Source organism: Gallus gallus, chromosome 4 (assembly GCF_016699485.2).
Source record: "Gallus gallus isolate bGalGal1 chromosome 4, bGalGal1.mat.broiler.GRCg7b, whole genome shotgun sequence".
Classification (NCBI taxonomy): domain Eukaryota; kingdom Metazoa; phylum Chordata; class Aves; order Galliformes; family Phasianidae; genus Gallus; species Gallus gallus.
The window spans coordinates 6,493,420-6,514,982 of NC_052535.1; the positions used below are offsets into that span (position 1 = coordinate 6,493,420).

Here is a 21,563-nt window from a genome sequence, read left to right on the forward strand (position 1 = left end):
AAACCATGCCTTCTGACAGACAATACATTTCAGTAGTTCACCTTGTACATCCAATTTTGCCTTAATTACATAAGATCAGCTGATGTCAAACTTTAGGTGAGAAAAGATCTGAAATTTTATTTTTCCCTGCTCTTAAAAACAAGAACAATAAATATAATAAACTATATGAAATAATATAAAGGAGCTCAACTCTATACCACCGTGCCATTTCTGCACATCCTGTCATCGGTTATCAAGCAGAAACACACTCATCACTCTGACAAAGCTACTCCACACATTGTGAAATAATCCTTGTCAAAAATAGGAACATTTCAATTACAGTTATTAATTTACTCGGGGAAAAAAAAAGAACCAAGACAAAGTAACAGTAATCACTGCCCTGACTAATCACTTCTAACTCTTCCTCTCTGATTTTGGATCAAGTAAGATGACATGATGACACTGACTCCTACATATCTTCCTGAATGACACAGCATCTTACCATGCCCTATAGTTTATTTCCAGGCAACAGAAAATTAGTCAGATAAAGTGTCCCTTGAATTGTTTGTAGCATGATGCTAAACCTGTGAAATATCTTTCCTCATTAACATACAGACTGTTTGCTTTGATAGCAACAGTTCATACTGCTACAAAGGAAAAGCTAAGAGGGTGGGAAAGATTTGAAACATTCCTAAGTGAAATCTGAAGGATTTTAGCAGGGTTCTTCCCCTCACTGAAAGGTAAGGAAATCTTGCAAGAAGAGATTTGTCATGTATCAGGAGAGGGAATGTAACACCCAGCTTTTCCTCCAGATTTTTTTCCTTGTTTATAACCACCATGGCTTACTTCCCATGAATGCACTGATTTTTACTCTTTTTTGTCTGAACAATTCTCAGGCTGCAAACTCCCTTTGCTGAAACTCTGCACTCAAGCCCTGTACTGAAACTGCATCTGTTTGGTTTTCCCTTGTGCTGAGCAGCACTGATGTTTTTAGGTTTCTGACATACTTTTCAAGCACAACCCATTTCCCTTTCTCAAAACTGGGATATAAATGTTGTATCACCTGAGCTGTGTGAATATAGCTGACCTTCTCTAGGTACCTTACCAGCATTACTATACTATCTCTCAGAGTCCTGGGTTGTTGTGTAGTCCTATTTCAAGTCTGACTCTCAACAACACAAGAGGGCTGATGCATGGTTGTTTTGATGGGTTTTTTTTGGTTGTTGTTTTGTTTTTGGTGGGGTTTTTTTTCAGACTATGGATGAACTTCAAAAATAAATAGAATAAATACTCTTCACTTAAATATTACAATCCATCAAGAAGAAAAATTTCTCAGTTTATTACTTCTCCCAGCTCCACTAGCTGGAAACACTTCTCAACATTTTACGTTGAGGTTGATGAGCTAGAGTTTAATCAGAGAATATCCCAAGTTGGAAGGTATGCACACGCACACACAAAAAAAGACAGGATCTGCCTTTATTTCTTCTTCTTAAACAGATTTTTGTTCTGGTTATGCTTTCCCCCACCTTTTACTAAATAGATGGAAGAACTTTCCTTTCATGAAAGCAAAATCTTTTTGTCATGAGTCTGATAAGATTATCATGTGTCCAAAATACAGACATCCAGGTGGTGTGCAGTTTTGCCTGCATTTGCCTGTTAGAGTTTATTTCTAAAGGACAGCAGTGTGCTAACTGCAAAATCTCCTAAGCATTTTGTCCTAGTACAGAAGTATGCCTAAGAAAAGCACAGAATCATTTAACACTAACACACTATATCAAAGGTTGTTTCTTCATTTTTACTTGCATTTTAAATGGAAAATGAAGAAACAGCCTAGATGCTGTAATCCCACAGTTATCATTCTTGATGCAGTCAGTTTAACCTGTTAAGAATAAAAATAACATACAGATGCATATTGGTCACACAGGTCTCTGGTATGATTGTTGCCACCAGCAGATCAAATTTCATCTGAGTTTATTTTCTTGCATCTGCAACAGGCCTTTACTTTCGCTGCAATACACTTAGCACGCAAACTAAAATGAGTAAAAGACTGAAGCCAAGGAGAGACACTACTAGAGAGTCTGCATAAAGATTTTATATTATGTTCACAAAACATGAAACACTAATATGAAATCAGCTTCATCACTTTGGTAAGTAGGATGATGTTAATGTGTGGTATTTTTACATAGGTAAAATCGCTCAATTTCTTGTGTCTATTGAGCTAGTTGTGTTTCAGCTCCAAGTAGACTGATCTGTAAAAGCAGTATAAAGCTGTGTTTCAAGAGAATTTTGCCATTGTCTAGATTATTTACTTACTGAATGATTTTTCTTCCAGCACACTGGAAATACTACTACGCTTACTACATCACTACTACTACTTACTTACTACTTACTAATACTTACTACATCAGTCAGCCTCAGATAAAGAATTTCACTTGCTTATACAAAACTTTCTCTGATAGTCTTTTTATCAGAAGATGTATTTGGATGGGTCATAGTGCTCTATATCCAGTTTGGCAGACTCATTTTTTCCACTTGGCCTTGCAGCACCATCATGTGGTCATTCTTAAGGAACTAAGATTATTTGGCCTATTGCCAAATACCACCCACCTGCCATAAGCACAGATTAAATTTGCAAACGGTTTAGAATTAGATAGAGCAAAGTCTGTTTAGAGGGAAAATGCAAGTAACAAGTACTAGGAATGAGGAACAACACGTGTTTTCTCAAGGTCATTTGGTTTCTTCTCTGTATTAAGTTTAATAATTGATATTATTTGAGCTTTGTCTGCTTTCTATGTGCATCTCACTTGAAGAATGAGATTCAGGTCTTTGCTTAGGCTTTCTGAACATAAAATCTTGGCTGATCTTCACTTCCTCACAATTCCATCTGTGCAAATACAATAAAACCATGGTCTTGTCAATTCAGTGTTTAACTTCTAAATATAATCTAATATAACAACATGCACGTGTTAGGTCACAGATGTTACAATGAGAAATTTTAAATTATACTAGCTGAAGTAGAAATGGTCTGTTTTAATTTCTAAGTATTTTCTTCCTCTTAAGTCACAAAATTTGATCAAGACATGGCCCAGAATGCATATTCCCATGCTGTATCCTTTCAACTTGAGTGCAAAACAGATTTTCTTATAGTAGTTTGGAAGATCAGTAGAGAAGTCTCACATGAGACTACCAGTTAAATAAAAAATGGGTGTCTGGCAGAGTACAGTGATAGAAATCATTCATTCAATGCAGTGACTATACTTCCTAACACTTAAAAAACTCTACATCTCTCTTGTATAAAGCTAGAATATCCACTTCCCTGCATTCAAAGCAAAACTTCAGAAACATTCTGCAGAAATAAAATTCTACTTGTAATAGAGTGCATTTGTCCTCAGCTGCAGAATTCATAGGTTAAAATTCATTGGTATCTGATAATACAGTAAAGTAAAGCAAAAGCAAAGAACATTGCTATCACAGGGTGGTCAAATTCTATGAATAAAAGGTAATGCAGCATTGTCATCTTTCGTGCTTCTCAAAGCCTGGCTACATCACACTTGAAATTCTTGGGATAGTTAAATATTTTAAGCACGTAGCTTGTCATGCCGCAGAACACGAAGCTGGTTCCAGAGTTGTTTTGGTGTTTTACAGACCACAGAGTTCAGTGAAGGTCTTAAACTAGACAGGATTACTGGTCCTATCATTGTTTTTTCTGTAATGATTTAAATGCTTGTTGTCCTTTTGCTTAGTATTCACTAAACTATCCACTAATGACTATTTTATGTCCTAATCATGTTCTTCATTTATGTCCACTGGGTATGTAACTGTTTACAAAAGGCATCCATCTACTATAATTCTCTACCAGTTCTATTTTTTCCTCCTAAGAAATATTTATCCTGAGCATTATAACATTGAACTGTGAGGATTTGCTGCACCTCTGGGATATATTCAGGATATTGACACCTCCTGTGTTCTCTCCTAAGAGATATTACCATATGTCTGGGATTACTCAGTCTGACCTAGGAATAGATTATCTTGTGATAAATTCAGAAAACTACTCTCTATTCAACATTATTGTATCAGAAAAATCTCTTACATTTTGACACAGAGTGAAGCAATCTTATTTGATTAAGGAACATCCACATTAACATTCTCAGCTTGTCAAGAACTCTGTTATAACAGCTAGTCTGTGAGCCTGTACAGTTCAGCTAGAAGTGCCTTAGGTGTTAAGGATATGAATATTGCTTAGTATAAAGGAGATAGCAGGTCTCTACCCCTGTGAGTATTAGTACTTGTTCCTTATCTAAGAAGATAGACTGAAGAATTGAGTTGAGCAAAAGTCACAGCAATGCAGGTGGTGTAAAAGACTATTGGAAAGAGGAAGGTCATGCTTTCAATGTTCACAAGAGCACAAGAACCAGCAGTGAATCACATCACAGCAAAGCAGATTCATGTCAGACAATTTGAAAGGCATTGTAAAATTAGAGACAGGTAAATTCTGAAGCAGACCACCAATACAGACAGTTGTAATAGCTTACAAAAAAAACAGGGTACTTGTGACTGTTTTGAGCTCTTTGAGGCAAATTTATCTATCATTACATCATTGTTTTTCTGAATATTTTGCTATTTAATGTCAAAGTGAACAGATCAACAGGGGAACAAAGAACAATTCATATTTGTTTCCAGTCTTCAGATACTATAATGCTACAGTGCAGTAGAAAGTACGGTGATAATTGCGGGGCAGCAAAATCTTTGGTTGAAGCAAATGAGAACAAATCTAAACACAGCAGCTATGGACACAGAAACAAATGAAAAAAATACTGCTTACCTTTAGAAGGACTTCAGTAGGCCAGGATCTCCAGGAAGATACCCTCACCTCCACTGCCAACCCATAATGAGGTCTGGGAAGTGGTGGATCCTAGCTCCACGCCTTCTGGTCACTCAGGTATACTGCATGCACCTGAGCTCCCCTGGGTTGGCCCTGCCTTCCCACCAGGTGCTCAATCACTGGTTCAGGCTGTGACTTAACATTTCTGCTACAGATATCATTTTTGATTTTTTCTTTCATATTGGTCTTCAGACAAAGAATTCCGCCATTTTAAACAGATAAGCAAGGGACCTGACTTTGTTTATGTTTTACGCCTCTGAATTCCACAGATAGTCTTCAGTATAGTCACTGGAATAACACTGCTAAACACTTCAGTGATTTTGACAGCTTTCCAGCTATCACTTGCTGTTGCTTTCACAACAGAAGATCAGAGTTGTTATCCATAAAATATGAATGATGTACACAAATTGTAGCCTTCCACAAGTTCTCTGGTTTTCGTGGCTTTTTTAGACAACACATGGTGCAGTGCACCAAAGAGGTACATACTGTTACTTTTCTTCATTGCTGCTCGACCATTATCCTTGGACTGCAGAAACAATTCATTGCTGAACAGCAGAGGGCCACTGCCCCAGAGTGAACATGCAAAAAGCAGACTGAGAAACTGTAATGACCAAATATGCAAATACATTTCCACAATCAGGTTCATTATCTATCTTTCTTTTGCAGAGTTGGACTGTAATAGTCACCCTGATCTAGCCTAATAGTTGATAATTTATCCTCACAGTCAAGTGAAAATTAATCCCTCAGGAATATTGCCATACCTTGCCATACTTCATTTAAATATCAGTTTTAAATATAGGTCCCTCAGTTTTAAATGGAAGGAACCCCATCATTTTAATAGGCATCATGGATTATAAAACAATCTCCAACTTAATACAAGACTTATCAAAAGTTGATAGTACTACTAAAAAGATAACTGTAATACAAGACATGCCTAAATTTTTTTAACTTCACACTACTTTTCAGTTTCAAATTCAGAATGTTTCTTGTTTTACTTCTAGTGGTATATAGAGCATTTCTCATCCCTATCCATATTAATAACATATTAGTCCTGTCTTTAGGATTAGACTTTGATTAATCAAACCATCAGGAGCTCTCCTGATTTGGAGAATGCAGAGGTGGGAACAATTTTTTTTTTTTAAATTTAAAAATACTATGAAAATATAGCATATATGTTTATTTAGAAAAAAAGATTTCATTACTGACTCCCCACAATACAATCTAGATGGCCAGACGTAAGGAAATCATTTGATACACATTAAAATTTCTACAAGTAGTTAAACAGGTTCATCTGTATGTATGTAACTACAGAAATTTAGAGACAAGTTTATGTGAAAGAAATGCAAATACAATTATTTTTACTTTTAAGAGGACATATTTTAAATTCACAGTACATTGAATTCACAGTACACACTGAATTAGTCCAAGATGACCCTGTGAAGAAAAGGTGTAACATGAGGCCCTATCCTGATGGACAGAAATAGTCCTGGATTGACTGATGATCTCCTGTTAACTTCCTTAGAGAGGAAAGGTTTCTTACTTACTTTATGCTGCTGGAAATGCTTACTTAGATATTGTGTGTCACTGTGAACTGAGCTGGGATGTCTAAGTGCTATTTCAGGGCACTGTTGCATCAGCTAGATATTACACTCAATCATGTTTTGACCACTGCTAACAAGAAAAATCAATAGAAATTCCAAAATATGATTAAAACATGTCTGCCCAGGAAAATGTATTGATATACTCAAACCAATATAATTATACCATCCTTGAAGTTAGTGTAGGTTTTCACTTGTCTTGGAATTTGTGTTATTTCTTTTTCTTTTGTTTTCTTTTTGTTTTCTTTCTTTTTTTTTGGGGGGGGGGGGGGGGGGGCATTTTTGTTACAGTTGAACCACTGCCAAGGATACACTAAAAAACACTAAATCCTGGGATGTGTTCATGTCCCAAATTACATCGCTATATCTGTATTACTATATTTCCTTGCTTGAATACTCCTTACGTTATGTTTAAGCTTATTTTACGTCTTACTGCTTATTGTGCTGTTCATAAGCAAGTCATATACATGATAGCAGAACTGTAGTTTCATGTTACAGAAAATGACTACAATTGCTGTCACAGTGAAATACCGGACTCAAGTCACTAAAGACACTAAAAAGTGATGCACTGAAGTACAACATTTGTGCAGAACAATGTTCATGTATTCCAAAGCACATTTACATAACTCTACTCCCGAATCCGAGCTGTAATAGTAATCAATAAATTGAAAGCCACTTCTTTGCTGAAGTTCTGAAGTTTTCTGGCTGCAGTTTCACCACACTGGATTTCATATTATTGTAATATAACATGTATAAGAAAACAACTTTAAACTTACAATAGAACACATTTTTAAAATGCAAACTGTTTAATCTTTCCAGGACTCCAGATGGCACCATCAATTAAAAGCAAACAAACATAATAAAAAACTGTAGGTAAGTTACTGTACGTATCCTATAGTTAACTGCAGTTCTTATCTTCTATAAAACTGTTGGAAGAGAATTCCTGACAGGAATAAAATAAATAAAGCAAAAATAAAAGTGAAGAGGTCAGGAAGTTCAGATTGATTCTCTTGTTGAAGTTTTCACAGATGGCTCTTATAACCAGTCATATTCATATGAATTGTATTCAGTCGTCATTGACTTGTCATTGATTTCTTACCAATTTTTTCTCTCATTAATTTTATTGCCTTAGATTTTCTTATTCATTATATGGAAAATATCTCTACAAATGAGAGTTCCCAACCTCCTATTAGAACTATTAAAGCTTGGAGACATTAGGAAATGTCTTCTAACTGATAGAAAATAGTTAATGAAATATCACTACCGGTGGGTGCAAATAGGAGCTCAAATGTACAAATTTGACTTATTTATTTCTTTAAAATTTTTTTTAGAACTGTTCATCTCTGCCTGTAACTATAAGGACCATGACTGGAGTCAGAAAACAACTGGGAAAAAAAAAAAAAAAGTGGATAGAGGTAATGGGCAGACTGGATTTAAGATGAAAAGGAATTAAACACGACTGAAATGCTTTTAAAAGAAAGCACTTTTTTTGTTTGTTTGTTTGTTTTTTTTGTTTGTTTTGCTTTTAATTAATCACTGCTCAAAGAACAAATTAACAATTCACGGTGTGGAAGACAGTTTACTCATCTCAATTCAGCAGCCCACAGTAAGCTTGCCCCAGATGGGAGAGCCAGGAGCCATGGCACACTCACTAATTCCATAAGAGGCAGCTCCTTGTAACTTGGCTTCCACCCTATTCCTAACCCATCAGAGAGGTGTATCAGCATTACCTGCCTCAGCGTTAAGGAAGAAATCAGTAATATCTTGCTTCTTGAGAAGGAAATTCAGCAGGAGTCAGGAGACAATGAGAATACAAAACCTCTAATTTAGAAAAGAAAAACCAAATTTAACACTTAAATGAAGTTGCCAATGCTAGCCTGGAGGCCAAACCCTCCAAGTGCTTTGATCAGTGTTGTAAGGGATTGAATACATGCGAGATTAGCTGACAGTGGAACTATGCTGAAAATTAAGACAGGGTAAAGGATATTCCATTTGATAATTCCCTGATTATAAAGAGACTGGCACATATATGCAGGTACATACACAAAGTACAAAGATAAAGAGACACTGAGAGGAGTTCAAGAATATTGAATGATTCCTGCCAATGTGAACCATTCTTTGTTCTCTGAGACCTGGAAGATTATCTATTAGACAAAGCCTGTCAGCCTCTCATTGGAAGAGGTGTTGTTAACAATATTGTTACCAAAATTAAAAAATAAACCATTTATCGGAGTTTTGCACAAACAAACTATGAAGACAGTAAGGACTGACCCTACAAACAAACAACATTTTTTCACAATAATTAACCATGACCTAACCCAATATTGTGTTTAACTACATCCAAATGAAAACCTAAACAAAAATTAATGTTAAAAACATTAAACTGAATGTACAACCTTTCTTTCATTGTAGAACTAAACAAGTTACAGTCCCAGACTCTCCTATACACGTTAGGCAAGACCCGTTTTCAACACATTTGTTCTTGAGAGAGTTACCAAGATAACAGTGTAAGAAGTTTCAACAAAGCAGAACAGAATTTCAGCTCTTCAGGATGATTCTAAAATCCTTTTATTTGTTTGTTTTTTTGTTTTTAGTGTATCACACCAGAACTAAAAACATTTAACTAGTAATTCTGTCTAGGTAAGAATGTTTGAGACTCAGATTTAATGTTAAGCAAAGTAACTGGTTGCTACATGTCTGAAGAGCTATTTTGCATTTAGCCTGAGATGCGGAATATACTGTTAAAAAGCCTTAGTAAATTATAGTAAACCAAGTAAATAGCTGTGAAGTAAGCAGTTTATATTCCAAGTTCATTTAATCTCTGAAGAAAGCAGGCTGAATAAATATAAGGCTTTGTTTTTGATTTATACAAAGAAGAATCTCTTTATGTATAAACCCCTGAATTGGCATGTTTACTTCAATTGTAAGTTGTGACAGGAAAGCAAATCTTTTGTGGCTTTAATCAGAAGCATTAGGGCTTGAAGTCTGAACAACTGTTTACTATTCCACTATCTGATAAAACTTCAGAACCCTAGGGAAACTAATTGAAAGGAAAGACCTGAGACTTAGACAAGCCACTGCAAATCTAAAACTAGTCAGTCAAGATGGAAATGAGAGTTTCAGTTTACCAATAAATCTCTATCGGAACAGTGGTGTTACAATTAATGAACATTAACGAATAGAAGAACATGATAACCATTTCAAATCCCTTGATTTGTAAGGCTAAAAACACAATAGCAATTGAAGGAAAACAGGTTTCAGGATAATTTTAGGTAGCAATGAATACTACATCGTAAAGAAAAAGAAAGTGTGCCTGACTCTAAGTACTAGTTAAATGAGTAACACCAGTCTGCTAAATTGAGTTTTGATGTATTCAACTAGATTTAAGTGGAATCTTCAAGGTGTTGAGGCACTTAAAGTGTTAGGAAAAAAAGATTTATTAGACCCTTATTCAGCAAAACATTTAAGTATCTAATTTAATCCTTCCCTATTCAGCAAAGTACATATTCATTTATGTGCCTGGCATTATACAGACTATTGTACAAAAAAGAGGGAATTTTGAAAAAAATGATCCTTAAAAAGAATCAAATTAAAAACAGAAGTGGAAGTAAGCATTCTTATTTTATTCAAACACATTTCAGTTTTCTTAGAGTTCTTTAAAATGTTGTGGCACTCCTTACAGTGCATTGGACAAAATAAGGAACCCCTTTAAAAATGAAGAATACAGAAGTAATGCTAAACTTTGGTATATTAAGCATGCAAACACTGTTCGGCAACCAAGTAAGAATTCAAAAGAAAAGAGGAAAAAAAAAAAAAAAACAAACCATAAGAAATAGATGTTTTTTTCCACATACATCAACAACAGAAATCTTTCTGAAAAAAGTCTGTAAGGTCAACACCCATACTCCAACAGAAACATTTAGAGAAGATAACACTATTTCTGAGAAGCAGTATTCTTCACATACGGTCCCTGTGGCAGAGACAGAAGAGATACTTGCACCAGAATCATTCTCTGTAGAGGGCTCAAAGGATCTGTCTGAAACTGAAGTGACTACAAATCGTTTGCTGAATGTTTTGACATTACGAATAGCATCAAGTCACAAGGACTAAGTGGTACTCATCCAAGACTTCAAGAGCCAAATTATTCACAGAAGTAAATAATCTTTCATTTAAATCACTTCAGCATCTAAGTATTGGGGTTGGGGGGTGGAACATGGTACCAAATTTTAGAAAGATGACAGGAGAGACTTGAGAAATAGTGTCTGGAAGTCTGACATCTGTAGAAATCATAAAAAAAAAAAACAAAAAACAAAAAAACAAAAAAACAAGAAAACCCTGATAATGGACATCTGGATAAAAATAATGTACTTTTAGAGAGTCAACATTGCCTTCTATTAAAGGAAATTGCCCCTCATAAACCTAAAGGAAGTCTCCAACAATGTCACCTCTATGCAGTTAAAGTGATCCAGATGATAAAAGTCTTCAAGTACTTCAAAGAGGCTTTCAACAAAATTCTCCATCAAGGCTTTGAAGGAAACTAAGAAGCCATAGCATAAGAGGGAACGTCACAGATAAATGATTGGTTAAAGATAGGAAACAAAATGTAGGAGTAAATGATCTGCCCTCATGAAGAAAAGAGGTCACTAATGGCATTCTGCAGGAATCTGTATTGTGACTACTGAACATTCAAAAGAGGAAAAGGGAATGAGCACCTATGCGACAGAAGTTCAACATTATGAAGTCATTCAAAGCATTAAGGACAAAGAGTAACTGCAAAGAACTGCAGAAAGACTTTAAGATGGAGCAGCTGGGCACTAAAGCCAGAAAAAAACTCAAAGAGGAAAAGTGATGCATGTTGGGCTATTAGCACTCAGGACAAAGACATTGGGAGTTATTATACATAGTTCCATGAAAATATGAGCAGAGCAGCAGTCCAAAAGACAAGGCAAATTTTAACCATTTGTATAACAACACAAAGAGAAAGCAGCCCAAGCAACCAGGGTAATACACTATTCCTTGATATCTTGAATATTGTGTATAGTTCTGGTCCTCCCATCTCAAGGAATAAAAATTGACCTTGAAAAGGTTCAGAGGAGAGCATTAAGCATTATTAAATCTATGAAAAGTCTTCCTCATGAGGAATGATCAAATAACTGAAGGCTCTTGAGCCTGGTAAGGAGAAGACTAAGAGAGGATACAACACAAGTCTGTAACTGTGATTGGTGTTGAGGTGGCTTTGTATCAATTTGTTCACTGATATTTATTTATTTGTTTGTTTGTTTGTTGTATGAGAACTAGATGGCATCAAGTAGATAACCAGGATTCAGGTTCCAACCTACATCATTCTAATATTAATGCAATATGTCATTAGGATATATAACTCCTTGCCAAAGAACATCATTAATGCCAGAAGTTTATATGGGTTCAGTAAGAGTCTGGATGAACCTGCAGAAGAGAAATCCTATATTAATCAGGGATTACACTTGGTTAACTAAGTATCCAAAGCAAAAACAATTGAAACCAGAGTACTTGTTGTCAAACTCAACTATGAGAGGTGCCTTGTCTTTCTTTTCTCCAAGCATCTATTCACAGATACTCTGGAAAATGTCCTTATGGGGTCCTAATCTCCAGTGACATGTAACCTGCCTGACACTTTCTCAGACTGTGATCTGTGTTCAGTGTACACAACCTTCTGGGGGGCTACTGGAGGGAAATCTACTGTATCCCTGTTCCCCGTTGACCAGAAGCCTGGCCTGGCCTTCAGCACATGCCAGAGGGCACCTACTCCTATACTTATACTGCTTTCTGGACTGACCTGTAACTGGAATCCTAAACAAAGCCCTAGACCTGACACCAATGCAAGAAGGTATGACAACAAATGGAACAGACATCCTGTGTTACCAGAGATAATGACATCCCTTTATTTCTTTAATAATGACATAATAAAAATCATTATCCTTTGATAATAATTGTCTCTGTTTTCTGCTACATACAGAAATATTCAGGGAACTAGAACAGGATGAAGAAGAGCGGGTTTCTGTATATTATGGGACCTGATAGCAAAGATTAATTAAATAATAAATTTTTAAAAAACACATTATAATGGCTACTTCTTTTTCCTTATGATAACCCCTTTGCCGAAAGGCTTGACAAAGAAATGCTACCAAATCAATAAAACTGCCCTATAAGCCTCTAAAAACACCTGCACTATGAGTGGGTAGTTGCTTCTGTGAGACTATTATTTACACTATTTCAGGATCTTTTCTCAGACAGCAACATATACTGAATGAAATTCATCTCAGGGAAACTATAAAATCCCAGAAGACTCATACTGATCTGAGGCTATGCTTTGTCTTTCCAAAGCTCCTCCACTGAGTCTGACACCTTTCTTGTGTGATTTTGAATTTTGATACTACACAGCTCAACTGATACGCTGATGCTCATAGGAAGAAGATCTTCAGTTTATTAAAAGCTCTAATTCTAGATCACATGTTGTGTATTTACTGTGTGGGATGTTCCATCTGAAACAACATAGGATACAGTAACACACAACCCAAAGCGTGCTGTTCTTGATACTTTTGCTTCCCCAGAAATTAAATCATAGAGGGCACCAGAAAGGTATTTCCTCTTTTTTTTTCTTCAACACCTTAGTTTACTTTTCCAGAAATCCAAAGAGGCATAGCAATGTAAGCTAAGCACTGCAGTTGTAATAGGAAGATACATCTTCCCTGGTCTTTTTCAAATAGTACAGACACATGAGTAAATGAAGTTTATATTTTAAATAATGAATGCAAAAAAAAGGGCAGTGAACCTGTGGTTATTATGGAAATCTTTTAAGAATGAAGTCTGAAAAAGAAGCTATAGCAAACCATGCAGAGTAAGATTTTAACTATTCGTATAGCTGTACACATAGTATACTCCTAATGCCCTATTGCACTGGTTAGTTACCTCCCTCTCTCTGCCTTAGGGATGTGAACAAAATGGTTTGCTTTTGTTGTCAAACAATTTAAAAATGCAGATTTTAACATGAGAAAAATATACATAAAGAAATAAGAAAATGCCTGGCCTCACCAGGGCAGAGCAGAGGGCAATGACCATCTCTCTCAATCTGCTGGCTACACTCTTGATAACGCACCCCAGAATATCACTGGCTCACAAGGGCACGCTGTTGGCTAATGGCCAATCTGTAGACCAACAAGAGCCCTAGATCCTTCTCTGCAGAGTTCCTCTTCAGCAGGTTATGTCCTCACTGTACTGATGCATGTGGTTATCATATGGTGATAAATAAATCCTCATTCCTACTTGGAACATCCTGTGTTTCAACTTTTTCCATTTTTTTTTCTCAATCTGTCCTCCCTGTGGATCTCCAAGAAGAGCCTGCCTCTGCCCTTTCTGCATCTTCACAATGGGTAGCTGTAGACAGCAACAAGGTCATCCTTTAGCCTTCATTTCCTAATGCTGAAGAAATCAATTTCTCTGACTCTCCTAAAGACAAGAAAAGAGGCCACGACAGCCAAAGATCAGCCCATAGCCAGTATTAAGTATCAGCCCTTCAGGGTGATCTTCCTTTTCACATAGACTTGAATCCTTAACAAGGTTCTGTAGCAGTAACATAGCACAGCACTGATTGTAAGGAACAAAGAGGAAGTCCAGATCATAAAAATAACTAGAACAGAGGTGGTTTTATTTCTTCAAAGTTTTCTATAGTAAACTTCAAGTCTGAAAGATGCATTTTCATCCCCACATACCTGGCCAGAACATGCAACTCTGCTCAAGACAGTTCAAGTGGCCTGGGAGAAGGCCTTGAGCCCTCTCTGCCCTGCCAGACAGCGTGATCTCAGGCATACTGGGAGCTGAGCCCATCAGTGGGCACCAGCACTTCAGCAGCCCCTCTGGAGGGCACTATCCAGCCCTCTGTCATGTGCCTGCAGAGCAGGCTGCTGCTCACTGCTAGAGATGAGTCCACATGTTGCCACCAAATCAAGCAAGCAACCAGCAGCCAAAGACCAGCCTGAAGACATCTCTCCCAGTCAGAAATCAGCTAACAATCAGTCACCAGTGACACAGACTCCACAGGCTCCAGAAGCTTCTAGAACCTTCCAGAAGCAATCAAAAGCAGCAGTGCAGAAAAAGAAAGTCAAGTTGATAAAACAATGGAATGGCATTGAATAAGAATGTTATGCAAGCTGGTAGCTAGTAAACCCAAAGGTCTCATGACCCCACTGGGTGTACACCTTGGCACGATGTCAGGAAAGTGCTGAAGCAGGTACAATGCTTTCTCCTGACATTTGGAGATTCAGCTGTTCCTGAGCTGAAGTTGTTGGTCGGGAATGACATTTAATAACACAGAGAATTTCTCATCTGGTAATTCATTGTGTCCTTTGAACTGATTAAGCTCTAAGCGGTACTTGGAAATGCTAGATGTGAACTGCAACCACATGATGAGCCACCTCCTTTTGTGTGCCTTGAGCTCTTGCTGGTTTTGGTCTAGGTCTTTGATGAGAAATTAATTCCTCTTTGCCTGTTAGAGACCCCTCATAATTTTCTGCTTACTCAACCCATGAGCTAATTACCACTTAAACATCTTGTGACTGAGTGACAGGACCAAATGAGGCTATGAATGCAGAATAAGTGTGGGCCTTGAAAAGATCTAAGCTTTGCTGGACAAAGCTGTGCTGCACCTACATCTGCTTCTGAGAAAAGGTTCAAATATTAGGTTTTCTGAGAGCCCTGAGACAGCCTCTCATCTGTGCACATTCCAGTCACTCAGGGACCTGATTGGTGCTGTGTTTGCTCCTGATAGATGAGCTCTATAGTCAAGTGTCAGTAGCGTTTGAATCTGGAACACCTCATGCTATCCACTGTTAATCTGACAGATGTTGAATATGATGGCGAACAGTATTAGTTCACATAGAACTTGACATATGAGAGCTTTCAGTATTAAAAATAGCTGCCCATCTCAGACCTGTGAGATATAACAAGAAAGAAATGAGTGAAGACAAGATAAAGTCACCCTAATGATTCATGCCATGTTGTGCGGCTTGGTCAATTATACTTTAAGACTGACCGATAAGACAGGAGGCTGAAATATTTTTCTACGTCCTATCAATGCTTTGTGATCTCTATATTATACTTAAAAAGAAATTGTTTTTTAAAAATGATTTCTATTAGGTTTTGAATCTCTCCCAAAACCTTTACATAATCAGAATTCACCAAATTCATCCTAGAAGATGGTTCTCTGCCAGGCAGCCATTCCTTCTTCCAGGCAGAGCTACTTCTGTATAGTTCCCCTGTTCAGCCTCTACTAGAGATTTGACAAGCATTTGCTAAATGCTGATCTCAAAATCACTGCATAAGAAGGTACCGTAACGCTTTGACAGACTTACTATACTTGTAATTTTTTTCTGAAGATGTATCTCTGTATAAAAATATAGAGGAAATAAATTGTTTATTTTATCTTTGGCATAATAGTCCGAAAAGAAAATGACAACCTGTAGGGTACTAACAGCAAGGTAACCAACATACTGCCAAATACTGAAATTAAGAAAAAAGAGAACTAATCTTCAATGTAAATGTTAATTCTGAATAGCTTTTACTAAACAGTGCTGTTATTTTTCAACAAGTATTAATACAGAAGGTATACCTATAATAATAACTAGGAAAAAATTATACATTTTACACTTCTACGAAAGAAGTCTTAATCATTTAGTATATGACTCAGGGCCCAACAAAAGTTAATGAATATCTTTTGGTGGATTTCAATGAGGTTTTGTTCTGATATCTCAGCGCTTGTAAATTCCAGCCCCAAGCAAAAGTGCATGGGGCAAGGACTTAAGATTTAATTGGGATGATCAGTATTTCTTTCAAGGATACATTAAGAAAAATCATCTGGATAAAGAATGTGCCTGACATTTTATCTGTAGCATTCCACCAATTTAATCATTCACCTGTCTGCCATATTTGAAACAAGAAAATGTTTTGTCAGACAACTCGCTCAAACTGAAGCAGAAATCACAGGTTTGAAATGGAAAGTAATGTTGCTGTTAAAATCTAGTCTTGCTACCACATAAATCTACTGACATTATTGAGGTTGTCCTTCCAATGCATTTCAGCATGTTTTGCTAGATTTATGATGAATACACATCAGTGGAAAAACAGATTAGATTGAATGCAAGGTATGACAAATACATTCTCTCTGGCTTTGCTTTGACTGGCTTACACCATAATGAAAAAGTACTTCTGTGTATGAATATAGATAAATAGGTATCACTTACCTACTGCTAACTGAAAATATTTTAAATAAAATATATCAAAATAGCATTTCAACATTATCAAAACTGGGTAGAAAAATATATTAATACCTAAGTGGCTCTTTCTTACATTTCAGTTAAGCAGTATAGAAATATTTCACTTTTTCAGATTAAGCTCTGAAGAAAATTTGCATATACTCCAGGAAGAACAGGCCTTTCTTCACAATATTGCAGACTTCTTCAATGTTTTGAAATACAAGCAGATAAGATATCTTTATTCCAGAGATGCCGCACATAAAGCTAATGGGGACATAGGCATATTTGGAGAAATTTGATTCCTTCAGGACTAAACAAAAGGGGTTTATGTGTAAATCCCATAGCTCCAGCTTGTCGCTTTCGCCTTGGGAAAACAGTATCTGAGATGAAAAAATTCTCTTTTTGTCACAAAATACAAACCACATTTGTTTTGAACATATGGCCACTAAACTCAGTGGAAACAACCCATTGATTTCAATCAGAATCAGATCAGTTTTGAGTTCTCAAACTTACTAGAAGATCTGAGCATAAACATGGCATCCCTTGGCATAGGACTGTGGATTTAGACACGTCTGCCAAATCTCAGGCTTCAAACTGGATATGCAATCTTCAAAACACATTTAAAAGTATGAAACTTCCAGGTTGCTGTTTTCATTAAAAAGTAGCCACAGGATCTATATTGTAGCATATGGAAATAGGTAATATTTGGATGTCCAAAACATGGTTCTTCAACATTAGCTTTCAGGTTTGTTTAATCAAAACTCTAATTTCATAAAGATTGTTCAAAACTATTCTAGCAGCTCTTTAGCTTATCAGCCTCAGTGACATGAAGTCAGCCACTATGAGTATGCCTGAAGTACTATGCTCTTACTTTTCATACGCCGAAAGATAATATTTACGCCTTCTTGATCACTTCTTCCTCTTTCTCCCTTGAAAAGATTTCACTGATGGCAAAATACTAGGAAACTGCGTACATGTTGAGGTGGCAAAATGAAATTGAGGAGGAAAAATTGATCATCTTGAGAATTAAGCATTAGATCACAGCAACAGCAAGGAATAAAATCAGAATCTCTTCTGTGTTGGATAACTTTGTTCTTATGAACAGAAACATTTATTTAGAAGGCTATTTCATAATGGCAAATGTAAGAAAGTGCAGAAACCTACCGTGGACCTTTTTGCCCTTCAAGAAGGGTAAAATATTTGCACTGATTAAAAATAAATATAACAATCTCATTTCCTGTTGTGAAAATTGAGTAGTTAATGTTACTTAGAGATTCTTTTTGTTATATTGTGAATATTCTCTTCACTATATTTGATTTGAGTACAAGTTGCACTATTTGAGGTTCTTTGAATAATTCAGATGCATTCATTTAATCTTGATTAGTGGATCAGGTTCTTCAAAAAGTGAGTATTTATTTTATTTGATGACATGTAGCATTAATAATGTATTACCTTTCTCACAAGCTGCTTTTTAAAGAAAGCAATAAAAATATGCAGGGAGACAAGACTTCTGAATAGAGATTAAGGAACCATGAAGCCACTTAAGCTGTCATTTTGAAAATAGTCTATTATAACTGCTATTTCTCAGGGAGGAAAAATACAATCTTGATAATGCAGAAGGGTGAGTAACCTGTGTTGAACAGGTGGTTGTAATGCCAGAAAAAAGTAGCACTGACTTCCATACTGTGCAAGACAAAGAGGCAGTAGTATTCTATGTCTTCACCATGATGAGAGTGAGCTTAGAGAACAATTTTGAGTACTTCTATGAAATATCTCTGGATTCTCAAAAACTGTGAAAACTAGAGTGGGCAAAAGCCCAAGAAAATCCCTAGGACCACTAGTAATATTAGTTAGGGCAAATGAAAAATAAATCACAGCTGAAATGTCTGAAGTCTTTAAAGCTCTCGTTCAAAGGAGGAGAAAAAGTGTTAAAAAACATATGCTTATGTAGAAACTGTTTTGAAGAGATGCCATATGTCTACAGACATATTATAGTGGCTCTTGAGAGACATGATCAGTCCCAGTGAGCTGTGAGCATCGTTAATTGACCAGGTGTCCGTGGTAGCCTGCCCAAGCACATGAGAAATACCCTACCTGGCGAGACCAGAAGTGTGTCTGGATCTGTGGTCACTTCAAGGGACCTACAACATCATTGAATCCAAAGGCAAACTTTGGAAGATTAGGAAAATTCCATTATATTTTCTAGGTTTATTTCTGTCATCACAGGTAAATTACTCTAGAACACACTGAGGAGAGAAAACTGGCAGAACTTAGAAAAAGAGGTGAACAAAGTCATAGTAAGAGGAGTATATTCCAGAATTTTTAGAATGTTTGTGATGCGAAGACTAAAGCTGAGGAGAAAATGTAGAGTAAATGATGTAGAAATACTAAATAAATAAAACAACCCACAATTCCTATTTACAGTAAGGTGCATAATCATATGCAGCGGAACTATCCATTTACTGCTTACCAACATCCATGCTGCTAATTACCTGTGCACATTTCTAATGTCTGAATGTACATCTGAGGTCATCTGTTTTGAAGATTTCTACTAAAGATGCTTATCATCACAGACTGAAATCATCATTGTACCTGCCTCCAACTTTCTGGCTTTAAAAGTTTCTCATAAATTTCTACCAATGCTATTATTAAAGTTGCTATTACTTTAAGTTGCTTCTAACTACAGCCACCCATGATTTTTTAGAACGTTTCAGGAAATTTCCTGACTTGAAGGCCTTTCTAGAAAGCAGAAAGCTGACAAACCTGGAAAACAAATCCCAATTCTAGCATCACCTCTTAAGCATGTCAGGCAGACTAAGCCAGCTGCAATCAAGTCACAGACACATGGCAACTTAGTCTTGAAGATGGGGAGTGCACACAGTGTTGGCAAAGTCCAGCATACAATGAATTAAAAACGAGGAAGAAATTGTCAAAACCAGTGGTGCAGGTTGGAGAAAACTTGTGAAACCTAAGTGAGAAATGAGGTTGAAATAAGCATAGAAGGACCTACTGAATACTGAAAGAATTTGCTGGAAGATAGGTTTTATCACTTTTCCTTTTAGAAATGGCACTGCCAGGTTTGTGTGACTTTACAATGTGGATGATCAAGTTGCAGGAGGTGTCCAAGTAAAAGAGAGACCCAGGGATGTCACCAAGGTCATTCCAGTATGCCCTTCACACTGAAGTACTAGTTCCAAGCATATAGTCTTCCTTTGTAGAACAGCCTGGGTTGAAAAGGACCACAACAATCGAGTTTCAACTCCCCTGCTATGTGCAGGGTCGCCAACCACCAGACCAGGCTGTCCAAAGCCACATCCAGCCTGGCCTTGAATGCCTCCAGGGATGCCTCCAGGGCATCCACAACCTCCTTGGGAAACCTGTTCCAGTGTGTCACCACCCTCTGTGTGAAAAACTTCCTCCTAACATCTAACCTAAACCTCCCATCTCATTTTAAAACCATTCCCCCTTGTCCTATCACTATCCACCCTCGTAAACAGCCATTCCCCTTCCTGTTTATACGCTCCCTTCAAGTACCGGAAGACCGCAATGAGGTCTCCCTGGAGCCTTCTCTTCTCCAAGCTAAACAAGCCCAGTTCCCTCAACCTTTCCTCATAGGAGAGGTGCTCCAGCCCTCTGATCATCTTAGTGGCCCTCCTCTGGACCTGCTCCAAATGCTCCACATCCTTCTTGTACTGGGGGCCCCAGGCCTGGATGCAGAACTCCAGATGGGGCCTCACAAGAGCTGAGTAAAGGGGGACAATCACCTCCCTCTCCCTGCTGGCCACTCCTTTTTTAAGGCAGCCCAGAACACATGTGCCCAGCCAGTGCCAAGGACAAGCTGACATAATTGTTTCTTCGTTTGTTGCAGCCAGAAGTTATTCAGATATAAGCACTTAACAGGTAAACACACACACACACACACACCAACAAAACCAAGACACCTCCTCCCAGTTCATAAAATTTTCTTTTCTCATGAAGAGACAAATCTATCAATTTTTCTGTATTGTGGCAGTGCTCCTTGCAGCATCTTTTTGCTGTTGATGTTTCTCCTGCATAAAGGGAAACATTATTTAATGTTTTCATTTGGTTTCTCTATGGTACAGGTGCACATGCCTAAGCACAGTTGGCTCCCTGTTAGCTTTCCGAAAGACTTGTCACAGAAAAGAAAGTGACGTGCCAATGCAGCATTTAGCAAAAGAGTGAGGAAAGGGAAGTGAAAACCCAGCAACTGTTCTTACCTTCTTAAATAGATTCTGTTTTGCACTATAGGAGCACACTTCTCTGCATGGCTGGTTCTTGCGCTAGTTAAGCAAAACTTGTCACAGGAAACAACAATATTTGCCAACTTGGCTTTGATGCAAAACCTATTCTTTGTTCTTTTGCATACATCAAATGTCAGCCTCTCTATACCCCTCTGACAGGAAGCTGGCATGAAAGACAAAACACAACCAGGTGCATCCTGGCAAGCAAAAACTATTCTGAAGGGCTTAGTAGCCCTGCTTGGTGGGAGAGGAGGGGGGCTGGATTTGTTTTATTTGCCACTGATCAGACATTCTAATTTCCATACTTAGAATATGGAATACAACATTTTATGTAAATACTAGGCTTTAGATACAGCTGATTTTAGCTATATAACAGACATATATCATCTTAATTTTCTAACTTTCTTCCTTCATCAACTGGGTACACACAGATTCTAAAATTTCTGAGTTGAAGGAATTATCCTTGCAGGTACGTTTTTCCCAAAACCCCAGGTTAGAAATCTATTAGACAAAACACATCCCTACAATCAAGGGTGATGTGTCTGCCTCAGCTATT

At 37.2% G+C, this 21,563-nt stretch overlaps 1 long non-coding RNA gene across 1 annotated transcript; it reads left to right on the top strand.

Moving 5' to 3' along the window:
* The first annotated feature begins 345 nt into the window (after positions 1-345).
* On the top strand, positions 346-12,486 carry LOC121110813. Its single transcript, XR_005859983.1, has 3 exons — positions 346-2,126; positions 7,279-7,332; positions 7,791-12,486. It is a non-coding gene; the product is annotated as an uncharacterized LOC121110813 (long non-coding RNA).
* Positions 12,487-21,563: the final 9,077 nt, after the last annotated feature.